General features: G+C 41.0%; 1 protein-coding gene and 1 pseudogene across 3 annotated transcripts in view; both read right to left on the bottom strand.

Moving 5' to 3' along the window:
* The window catches only part of GAS2L3 (growth arrest specific 2 like 3), a 57,653-nt gene extending 48,737 nt beyond the window's left edge, over nucleotides 1-8,916 (bottom strand). For all 3 annotated transcript variants that reach the window (XM_023207676.2, XM_026454602.2, XM_023207754.2), the window contains exon 1: nucleotides 8,816-8,916. The gene's annotated coding sequence lies outside the window, so the exon portion shown is untranslated. The remainder of the gene's footprint in view (nucleotides 1-8,815) is intronic.
* LOC111539816 lies at nucleotides 2,398-3,857 on the bottom strand (annotated as a pseudogene).
* Nucleotides 8,917-12,264: the final 3,348 nt, after the last annotated feature.

Below are 12,264 nucleotides of genomic sequence, written 5' to 3'. Positions count from 1 at the left end.
AAAGGATATGAACAGACATTTCTCAAAAGAAGACATTCATACAGCCAACAGACACATGAAAAAATGCTCATCATCACTGGCCATCAGAGAAATGCAAATCAAAACCACAATGAGATACCATCTCACACCAGTTAGAATGGCAATCATTAAAAAGTCAGAAAACAACAGGTATTGGAGAGGATGTGGAGAAATAGGAACACTTTTACACTGTTGGTGGGATTGCAAACTAGTTCAACCATTATGGAAAATAGTATGGCAATTCCTCAAGGGTCTAGAACTAGATGTACCATATGACCCAGCCATCCCACTACTGGGTATATACCCAAAGGATTATTAAATCATGCTGCTATAAAGACACATGCACATGTATGTTTATTGCGGCACTATTCACAATAGCAAAGACGTGGAATCAACCCAAATGTCCATCTGTGACAGACTGGATTAAGAAAATGTGGCACATATACAACATGGAATACTATGCAGCCATAAAAAAGGATGAGTTTGCGTCCTTTGTAGGGACATGGATGCAGCTGGAAACCATCATTCTTAGCAAACTATCACAAGAACAGAAAACCAAACACCGCATGTTCTCACTCATAAGTGGGAACTGAACAATGAGATCACTTGGACTCGGGAAGGGGAACATCACACACCGGGGCCTATCATGGGGAAGGGGGAGGGGGGAGGGATTGCATTGGGAGTTGTACCTGATATAAATGATGAATTGATGGGTGCTGACGAGTTGATGGGTGCAGCCCACCAACATGGCACAAGTATACATATGTAACAAACCTGCACGTTATGCACATGTACCCTGGAACTTAAAGTATAACAAAAAAATAAAAATAAAAATACATTTTAAAAAAGTTCAAAAAATAATACACACCATGTGGATAGTCTGGGGTTAAAAAACCCATGGCTCTGGGCAACAATTACAGTTAATAATATCCACCCACAAAGACTGTGTTCTTAAAACTTTCAGACTTGGTTTGCTGTAAATAAAACATTATGAAATAAAGTCTTTTGCACACTGACAACACTTATCAGACATCAGCAAGGCCACAGCAAAGGAGAGTGACTTACATTAAAAGGACAGGGTAGCAGCTGGTTTTGGGATACACACCTCGTACATTCTGCTCACAAAACACGAAGGCTTTTACAAAAAACTTAATTATGGAGGGTTTCTCTGCACTATCAACAGTGATATCAGTGCCTAGTATTTAAAAAGCAAAAAATATCTTCATAAACACAACTGAAGATGAAGGCTCTACCTAGAAGAATGCATAGAACAGAACCAAAGAAGTACTAGTGGTGTGTCAGTGATTTTTTTCCTGGCATTAACTGGCATGAGCATTTTTGGCATGTTGGATATTTATCTTCTATCAACCATAACTAGGATGAAGTAAGCCATCTGAATGATGAAGAGTGAATGCGCTTCTGGTCCTTAACGGCAGGAAGCATCTAGTTCAACATTCCATACACAGCAGGTGCTCAAAATGTGCTGGTAACTGATGGTATCTTACTCAAGGAATCTGTTAATTATATGTTAACAACTACTGAGTGAACCTAATAAATGTTTAAAGGCATGATTTAGATTTCTAATAAATGTATATAAACATGACTTAACATAGTTCATATAGTTGTTGTACTTCCCTAAAGAAAACTTGTAAACATCTAGTGAGTGTCTAACTAATGGTATAACATTAAAAACTGGCCCCAAAAAATGCCCAGGGAACGTTTGGCCCTTCAGCACCCAAAGCTCTCAAAATATAATGTTAAAACATCTCTGCTGGCCAGGCGCGGGGCTCACGCCTGTAATCCCAACACTTTGGGATGCCAAGGCAGGCAGATCACGAGGTCAGGAGATAAGAGACCATCCTAGCTAACACAGTGAAACCCCATCTCTACTAAAATTACAAAAAGTTAGCCTGGCATGGTGGTGGGCACCTTTAGTCCCAGCTACTCAGGAGGCTGAGGCAGGAGAATGGCTGGAACCCGGGAGGCAGAGCTTGCAGTGAGCCAAGATCACGCCACTGCACTCCAGCCTGGGCAACAGAGCAAGAATCTGTCTCAAAAAAAAAAAAAAAAAAACACACACACAAAACACAAAAAACATCTCTGCTACAGGGATTTCAGTAGTCTGAAAAATTTCATACCTGAATGGTTTAAATGTTCTCTGCTACATTTTAAATAAGTGCAAGGCTTCTATACTCAGGAATTGCCTAAGTTTTTATCTTTCCTCAAAAGAAAACTTTGAATGTCACAGAAGTAGAATAACTTACTAAATTAACTTATAAAAAACTAATAAAAAACAAAAGCCCCCCCAAAGCAGGTTATTTTCCATAGTCTTAATACAACTATTACAAATGTTTAAAATCTTACAATGTAGGCTCTCTTCTACCTGGTTTTAGATATCTCAATATTCTCATCCCCTCTTTTACTGTGAGAACATTTATGAGCCCAGGCACCCCTTGGCACAGCGGCATCTATTCCAGTATTAATGATAGAATCTGTAGTCATCCATCTCAAGAAAATAAGGAAGAGGACGTTGAAAACAGCCTATAAAGCAAAGATGTAGCCTGTTACTGGTCCACAGTGAAAAGTAAGTCTGTCCAGTTGTTTGTCCATTGGCAACACAGATTCCACCGATACTCAGTCATACAACTTTCTCAGTTCTCTCCACAACATTCCTCCAGGTGTAGAAAGTCTTTACTATGTTATGGATATTTTCTGGAGCCAGCAATGCCCCTGACTCAGTTGGAAAATAGCTTTTTCCAATCCCTCACACAAAGGTTTTACTGAAGTTTCTCATAAAATAGTAAGATTTTCTGGAAGCACCTCAGGAATTTCACCAACCTGGGTACTAACAACCTGTAAACCACAACTGGCTGCTTCCACAATCACCATGCAGAATGCTTCAGTAAGGGAGGTATTAAGAAAAATATGTCCTTGAACAAAGACATTGCTAACATTCTTGTGTTCTAAAGCTCCCAAAAGATGCACCCTGTCGCCCTGTCGTGCAACTGGTATCTTTCCGGAACTTCTTGCAAAATGATTCTCCTTGGTCCCTCTCCTCCAATTATGAAATTTAAATCTGAACATTTCTGACAGAGTTTGGGTACTATAACACTAAGCAAATTGGTTCATTTTCTGTAAACAAGTCTGCTGACAACAATAGTTATACTATCATGCTTTCTAAATGGGTCTGGAGTGAAGTCAGTAGGACCTACAGCATTAGGAGTAACAGACACTATTTCAGGAATCAGTGCTGTTCATAGTACGGTATTTTCCTTACTAGTATAAGAAACACAAATGATATGGCTTATGTCACAAAGAGACACAGTTAGAAGTTTGTTTGTAAGCACTGAGCTGACCTTAGCAAATCCAGAAAGGGAATGGTCTGTGAAGACTGTTTGAAGCCCCACTGTCTTCGCATGGAAGAGAACATCATGGGTCATGGCAGAAAATGAACTATGTGAATGGATTATTGTGACTCTCTCCTGAACAAATATGGACTTGAGCAATGGCAGATTGTGAAAGAGGGTCATGGCCATAGACTGGTTATACATGACTTTCAGAGGCAAGTAATAGACTTTGAGGTCATTAGTGAGGTAACGGATGCCTTTTCGATTTCCATAAGCATGAATCACAATTATAACCTTATGCCCTCTTCCAATCGGGCACTGACAGAGCTGGTAAATGTGGCTTTCCACAACTCCCATATTTGGGTAGAAAAAGTCAGATGTCATACATATATTATGGGTACGGGTTCTACGTGGGTAAAGACTTCCAGGGCTAACCCGAGAGAGTGTAGCTGAGGGAAGCTGGCCATGCCCACTTTCTCCTTGATATGCCATGCTGAGATGGTTTAGGCATCAGTTCTTAGAGCAACCCAGTTAAGAGATGTGTCCCCTATTACCAGCGAGTTCCATGGCCACCTGTGTCCAGACCTCCCATGGCTGCCGCTAATACACATCTTAAGTGAAGAAAGGAAGATTTGCCAAGAGTGTCTGTCAGGACATTTGACCTAGAGAAAATAATATGTATCCAAAATATGATATACAATTAGAAGATGCAGCAAACCTCATCTGCTGAAATAATGAAGAACACCAGCTATATAAAGCATGCAAAAGAAAAAAAAAACTGATAGGTTAAACCTCCTGCAAGTGCTTTGTATTTACTATCATCCTCCTCCTCATCAAATGGTCCTGCCTTTGTACATCCATCATTCATCCATCCATTCATTCATTCATTTGTATGTTTACAGAGGCTGCCTGTGTTTACCATCTCAGGGAACACCATTAATATTCACTAAGTTACCAAGACATTCTTAATTCCCTCCTCTCATACCTCCACCTGCTCCATCTTCTCTCAGCCAGAACAGTGACCATATCGTTGCTTCTACCTCTAAATTTTCTCTGTAGGTATCTACAACCACTCCTCTAGTTCAAGCCACCATCATCTTTCTCCAGGCTTACTGAAACAGTCACCTTTTCTCCAGCCTTGCAACCCTGTTCTTCATGAACCGCAGCCAGAGTGATTTTTCACAACTCTGATCCAAGGGCATTTTACTACTACCCTGCTTAAAACCCTCAATGGTTGTCGTTTTCAGGATAAAGACCAAACTCCTCAACCAAGCTAACAAAGGTTTGTAGGATCCCCACCAGCCCTGTGTCTTGACTCTTACACTTCAGCCTTAGTGAACTTTTTAAAGATCCTTCTGAGCACCATGCTTTCACCTCTAGATCTTCGCACTTGCTGATCCATCTATGCTCTTCTTGCGCCTCTTTTCCAGACTCACCCTTACCTGTCCAGATTCTATTTCTCCAAAGTCTTCCCTGAATCATCTCCCCAATTTAGGGATATAGCAATAGTACATGCTTCTATTTTGCTGCACTCTATACTTTAAAAAGTAAGATCTTTAAGGTGGTTAACAGTCTTCATTTATTCTGTCACTATAGAAATCAGAGTTAAAAGTAGTACTAGAATTATTCCTAAATGCAATAGATGCTTCTATTGCAGATAAAGAGTTTTAAGAGAAAAATAAGTTTACAGCTTAATAAAACATTACATGTTATTTGAAAAATACAGACTTTGTTGAGAATCTTTTTTTTATTTGAAATTTTCCTTTTGAAATGTTTGGCAGAGATCCAACCTGAATAACTTAATTTTATATTAGATATAATTTTTAGTTTGTCAACAATTTTGTGGTATACTTTTTTTAAATGAACTTAAGATCAGTTTGCCTTTACACATGATAGATTAAAAGAATGTATGGGAACATACATAAATACTAACATAAAAAATAAAAAACTAAGAACAATATCTAACTATCCATTAACAGGGAACTGCTCAAATAACTCATGGGACATTCATACAGTAGACTAATTTAACCACTTCAAAAAATAAGATAAAGCTATATGCACTGATATGAAAAGATGTCTATTTTCTTATGTGAACAAAAGCAACCTGTATTAACAGTATATGTAATGTTACTGAGATCACAGAGCTTTTCTAAATTATGTGTGTGTGTAACAAAGAAGACATGCTGAACATAAAACATTTTTTTTCAACAGCTAACCATCCATATAAAGTGAGCCCTTCACCATAGCTAATATTATACTTTCTTAGAGAAACATTTATGTTGTATGACAGTAGACAGAAGTCTTTATGAGTCACCACTTCAGCAATATCCAGCACATGACTAATGGTCATAATACTATAAATTCTAGGATGCTTACAGAGGCAAAGATGACATTACATTTAGTAATCTGCTACATTTTATTACATTCTAGTTCTTTGGAAATTTGTAACACACTCATGAAATACATGGTGGCTTTCTGTTAAGGAAAACACCCTACCTACTCTGTAACAATGTAATCAAATTAAAACACTTTGAGTTTTTAGGAGAAACACTAAAGAAATACAGTTATAATTATGGTCTGTATCTCATAAACATTACCTCTGAAGCATTTTTCTATGACAACTAAACTCCAATTAAAAATGAAGAAACTCAGTGTGAGACAAATTGGCCAACAGACTCAAGTTTCCTATTCTCTCAGATTCTATGTCCATTGCATGATTCATTAGATATGTAAAGATATATCTAATATAATTCTATGTCCATTGCATGACTCATTAGATATGTAGTGGTATATCTAATGTCAAAGTATGAAAAGCAACAATAAGTAAAATACACACATTGCTGTAAGAAAGTAAAACATAAGAATACATATTAAGTTTAATCTCTTACTTTCCTCATCATCAACACCTAGCTCTTCAGTAATCTACCCAAATAACTGAACCTTTCTTTCCTATTATCTCCAAACTTAAATTGATAGCAAAAAAAAAAAAAAATGGAAGAGTAGTTTAGTAAAAACATAGTGAATAAACAAAAAATTAAATGAGAAATATAAATGAGGAGATACTACTTTTGAAATGACCAATTCTCCAAACATCATTTCTATTTATCAAATATAAATTAGGAACATCACTTCTGAAGTGGCCATTCTCCAAACATCGAAACATATCATTGGCTTTTTACTAATAGCATGCATTTTGTTGACACTATTCTTTTATCACAGTTTGATTTACCATCACAAGTTATTTCTCGTTATTTTAAAATCCATAATGTATTCAAAATAAACCCATATGCACAGCAGAAATTAATCTCGGTCACACTGAGGATCCAGGGCAGGAAAGTTACTTAATGTCGGGAATACAAAAGTGTGTAACACAGAAGAAAGCCTGCACTTAATTCCAGGTAAACCCTAGTAAGTGATTTCCCTTCTTTGAGCTTCAGTTTTGTCCCCTATAAAATAGAGATAACGGCCGGGCGCGGTGACTCATGCCTGTAATCCTAGCTCTTTGGGAGGCCGAGTCGGGCGGAGCACGAGGTCAAGATATCGAGACCATCCTGGCCAATACGGTGAAACCTCGTGTCTACCAAAATACAAAAATTAGCTAGGTGTAGTGGCACACGCCTGTAGTCCAACTACTAGGGAGGCTGAGGTAGGAGAATTGCTTGAACCTGGGAGGCAGAGGTCGCAGTGAGCCGAGATCACGCCACTGCACTCCAGCCTAGGTGACAAAGCAAAAAAAAAAAAAAAAAAAAAAAGATATAACTTGAACTACATTTTAGGATTACTAAGAGGTTTAACAATAATATAAGTAAAGAACACAATACCTGGTATATAATGATGTGTTTGATAAATAGTAATCCACGTGTTTGTGTGTCAGATACTGTTTTAAAGGCTATACATGTATAATTTAGTCAACGAACAATAATTATCCCTATCTCTGGTACTGCCTTCACCTTCTACTTCTCCCCACCCTTTGGGGACAACTCAAAACTTTTTATCCAAGTTAAACAGCAGAGAAATAATAATAGCTATGTATCACGCACTGTGCTAAATTAGTTACGTGGAATTTCATTTAATCCTTACAACAACTCTCTCATTAATAAAGTAGGAACTATTGTTAACTTTATTTCACTGACTAGGAAATTTATGCTTAGAAGGATTAAATAATGTATCTAAGGTCAGATATCCAATAAAGTCTGATTTCAGAGCCCCCATGCTTAGCAACTTTGTCACACTAAAAAAAAATTGCTAATTATAATTCAATAATGTCATATAGCAAACACCTACTGTTCAATGACAGTTGGTATCTAATGAGATTTTGAAACAGATGAGTCAGACAATAGGTATCAGAATCTACACCAGATCAGCAGAGTTTCCACTTCTGTCATTTGAAACAATTCCAATCTGTTCCCAAAGGGAATCTGAGGTGGTGAGAATTTCAATTTCTAATCATTTAAGTGCCAAGACAGGTGATCAGATAGCGATTCACAAAGCGGTTTTTTGTTTTGTTTTGCTGTTTTTTGTTTTTTTGCTCTCCACACAAGCGAAGCAAAACCCAGGCTCTGACCTAGACTGGGTTTGCAAAAAATTATCTCTTAATAACGACTGGGGATCAGCTATTCCACCACGCCATTCCACAAAGCACTCTAAATTTACAACATTCAATCCCTCGGTGTGAAAAGATTAGGAAAGGAACCAGGGGTGACTGCATAGAGGAGCACGCCCTCCAGAACTTTCCTCTGACTTCCAAGGCACTCTACAAGCCTTCCCTTTCTTTTGCCAGCCTCTCCCCGGGCAGTCCTCCAAACTGAGGGTTGTGGGCGGAAGGCATCGTGCAGGGTCTCTGGCTCTATTCCCCAGTTCCGCACATGTGGGCGTTCTAGACCCTGCATGGACTGGGAGAAAAAATAGGGAAGAGCCTATAAACCTTGCTAGAGGGCAAGAATAACTGTCTCTTTCTCTTTGCAGGGCCAGAGAGTTCATCAATTCTTTTCCAGGGTGATGAGCTGAAAAAAAGCGACCCTCTAAGTGCAAGGCGCTTAGGGATGAGGGTGTCCCTGGACACCCTACAGTAGCTTCAGGCTCTGATAACCGCTCTGGATTTAAAGCAGGGCGGGTAGTGGCTGGATCCCTCCTTCCCAGCCGAGCTCGCCCACACCGGCAGCCCCAACCGCCCCGCACACCTGTCGCCCCTCTCTCGGCACTTGGGTGGACAGGTGAAGGCAAGCGCAACTTCACCCTGACGGCCCCAGGGGCCAATCAGAGCACGCGACTGCCGCAGCCAGGCAGTCGCAGAGCGTCCTGGCTCCCGCAGCCCGGGGACCCAACAAACCTCCGCTTCGGGGCCTCAGAACGCTGGGGGCTCCTGGAGCCCTCAGGCTGAGGCGCGGAGGCCCCGAGATAGCGAGTAAAAGTTCGCGAGGAAAAGAGAAGGCAAACAGGGAAGTACTCACCAGGCGCAGGAGGGTCACTTCTCCCAGCGGGGCGACAACTCGGCTCAATCTGTGCGGGGCCCACACGCCCCTAACCAACCGCCGCCGCCGCCGCCGCCGCCGCCTCCTGGGCCTCCGGGTCAGTAGCCGCTCGCCGCCGCCTGTTTCGAAGGGACCAATCATAAGGCGGGAGGCGTGGTCTGAGGCCCCGCCCCCGGGCCGCTGGAAAGCACGCGACCGGTGAGCGCTCGCCTGTCAGCGCCTCCAGCGCTGAGCCTCTGGGCGTCTCGGAGCTTCGGTGGCCAAGTCCCTCTGTCCACTGAAAGGCGAAGTGGTTCAGTCCGAGCAGGTTCTTCGATCTGGCCCCTCAGCGACAGCCAGATGGAAAGCCACAGCCTCTCCCGTTGTTCCCACAGGCCTGAGAGGTGAATGAACCTCGCCTCTAAGAATTGCTTCTGAGCGTCCTGGAATGTTGCGGTGCAGCTGAAGGCGCTTCCCTGAGTTTTATCCTGATCTGTTAAGAGCCGCTCCCAAACCCACATCCACTCGGGAGCTGGCTGGCCTGGCGCCACGGTTTCCAGAGACACAGCCTGGAACCCAGCAGGAATGGGGGTCCTCAGCAGAAATCTTTCAGAGAGAGGCCCCTCTTCTCAGGTGTGGAGGGATGAGGAGGAATCCTGTAGCCCCAAGTCACAAAAGGAGGATGTTGGCTCTTCAGCAAACACGGGAGCCTGAAAAAAGAAAAAAAAAAAAAAAAAACTTCAACGTCAGGGATGTTTACTACCTCCCAGGGTTGAAATAAAGCCGAGACTAGACATCAACCTAACAACGTAACAATCCCAAGTCGGTTATATCTGTAAATGTGGCTTGTTTCATAGCAAAAATAAATAAATTTAAAAAAAATCACTGGCTTTGTCCCCGAGGCCTGTTTTGCAACCCAGGCCCTTCTTTTTTTTTTTTTTTTTTTTGAGACAGGGTCTTGCCCTGTCACCCAGGCTGGAGTACGGTGGCAGGATCTCGGCTCACGGCAGCCTTGATCTCACGGACTCAAGCGATCCTCCCACCTCAGCCTCCAGAGTAGCCGGGATTACAGGCATATGCCACCACACCGGGCTAATTCTTGTGTTTTTTGTAGAAATGGGTTTTTGCCATGTTGCCCAGACTGGTCTTGAACTCCTGGGCTCCAGTGAACCTCCCACTTTGGCAGTGCTGGGATTCCAGGCGTGAGCCACCGCAGCTGGCCCTATTCACTCTTTTAACCTTCCTCAAATCACGTCTCCTCTCTGGGCCTCAGGTCTCCATCTGTGAAGGGTGGGCACTGAACTGGAATGACACCTCTCTCTAGCATTTATTCCTTCCTTCACTCGACAAAACAATGAGATGTACTGTTGCTTGCTAAAGAAACTGAAATGAAAACAGCCTTAGGCTTCAAAGTGCTCAGCAGCGTGGTAAAGGCCAAATGGAAGTCTGTGGAGGTCTGTGAGAGAAGGAACCCCTCACAGTCTTGGAGGGTGATGGCAGAGGTTTGAAAGGAACTAAATTTTGAAAAATGAATTAAGACTCTGCCAGGAGGGAGGGGTAACTGGGAATAAGAATTAATTTCCAGGCAGAGAGAGCAACAAAAACTAGGTTCCAGAGATGTGAGAGCACATGAAATGTTCTGGGAATACTCATTTTGAATGACTAAAGTCTGCAGATTGGGAGACAGACCAGGTGGGAGAAGTAGGCACAGATGAAAGGCCTGGTAGGTGCTGAGGAATTTAGTTTCTTTCCCACAGGCAATTGGGATGATTATAAGGAAGGACTGGTAGGAACAGATTTGTGTTTTAGGGGAAAAAAAAATATTTTCAAAGATGTTTGAAGATGGTAGTAAGACAGGTAGCAATCCCTTAAATTAAAAGATGACGGTTATGTAAATTAGAAGGGATGGTGAGGAAGAGGTATCTGGTGATACCTAAGAAGCCGACTCATCTGGACTTAGTTATTATGTGATTGATGATGGTACCAATCTAAAGAATACAAGGAAAACAGGCTGTGGGGGAAAATAATGCATTTCGGTTTGGAGTGTGTTCAGTTTGAAGTGTGAGAGGAGTGTGCAAGCGGAGATGTTCAGAAGATTGTTGGAAAATTAGACCTGACGCTGTTTAAATTGATCTTTGTAGGAGATACAGATTTGAGAAGTAAATTCAACAAATATTGTTTTACACATCTTCTGTGTCAGGCTCTATTCTAAGCACAAGGAATCCCACTGTCATGGAGCTTACATTCTGGGGTAGGTGGGTGAGTGAAGATGGTAACTAGGAGTTGACATTTAAGTGGTAAATGAACCTGAAACCAGATAGTAGTTGCCCCTTTTGAAATTGACTTAATAGTCCCAACCATAGAAATTGACCCTTCTGTTCTTAAAACTTAAAACTTACATTTGTTTTATCCTAGTTCCTTCCTTAGGAAAGGATCCCTAGACCTCTCAAAAAGTATCAAAGAACTGAAACTCAACAGATCATCTCAGCCAGACAATGAAAGCCTGGCCCCTCATTCATCTTGATTGCTTCCTTACCACTCTCTAGTTCCTTTTTACTCACACATTGCTACATTTCTTCCCTGCTATGTAACGCCCTAATTTTAGTGGTCAGGAAGATGGATTTGAGACTGATCTCCTATCTTTTCAGCTGCAGCACCTGATTAAAACCTTCTTCCTTGGCAATACTTGTCGTCTCAGTCATTGGCTTTCTGTGCTGCAAACAACAGGACCTAGACCAAACTCCTGGTGTTTCAGTAATACTTTTAATATTAAAATCAATCCCATAACACTTTGCTGCTCACATCACCAAAACAGATAGATATTCACAGGACCTATTTTTCAAATCTATGTTTCATAGTGTTTCTGTTTAAAACAAAAGGGCAGTTTGTATACCACCTCATTCAACCAAATTTTGAGTTGAATTAAAGTATTACATTGGATTTCTTGAACCCTAACATCAAAATATGGGCATTGCTCTACAGAAACTTAAGAAAAAAATGTGTTATACAGATCTTGTTTAATGAGTCATTAGCTGTCAACTTTTTATTTTTATTATGTGTATACTATGTATCTAAACATTTGAATAGCATTTATTGAAACTTGAAACTATGCTATATGATATGTACACAAAATTTCTCTGCCTCATACACACACACACATAAACACACACTACTTAATATTTCTAAACCCTTTACTAAAATCTTGTCAGCAGTGCATTTTCATGATAACTTGCTTTTTATTCTATTTTGTCTTTGTAACTTCTCTACCTTATAAAGCTATAAGGACAGAGTAGTGACAAGTGAATCCTGAGTCAGGAAATCTGTGCAAAACACTTTTCTCTAAGGCTACATCCTTCACTGGTTAAGAGTGGGGATTAGGGGAGGAGTTTCCCTCTAAATTAGTAGTAGTAGTAGTAGTAGTAGTAGTAGTAGTAGTAGTAGTAGTAGTA

The sequence above is a fragment of the Piliocolobus tephrosceles genome, chromosome 10 (genome assembly GCF_002776525.5).
Source record: "Piliocolobus tephrosceles isolate RC106 chromosome 10, ASM277652v3, whole genome shotgun sequence".
Lineage (NCBI taxonomy): Eukaryota > Metazoa > Chordata > Mammalia > Primates > Cercopithecidae > Piliocolobus > Piliocolobus tephrosceles.
The sequence above is the reverse complement of the archived record's forward strand: the minus strand, read 5'-3'. Positions and strand labels throughout refer to the sequence as shown.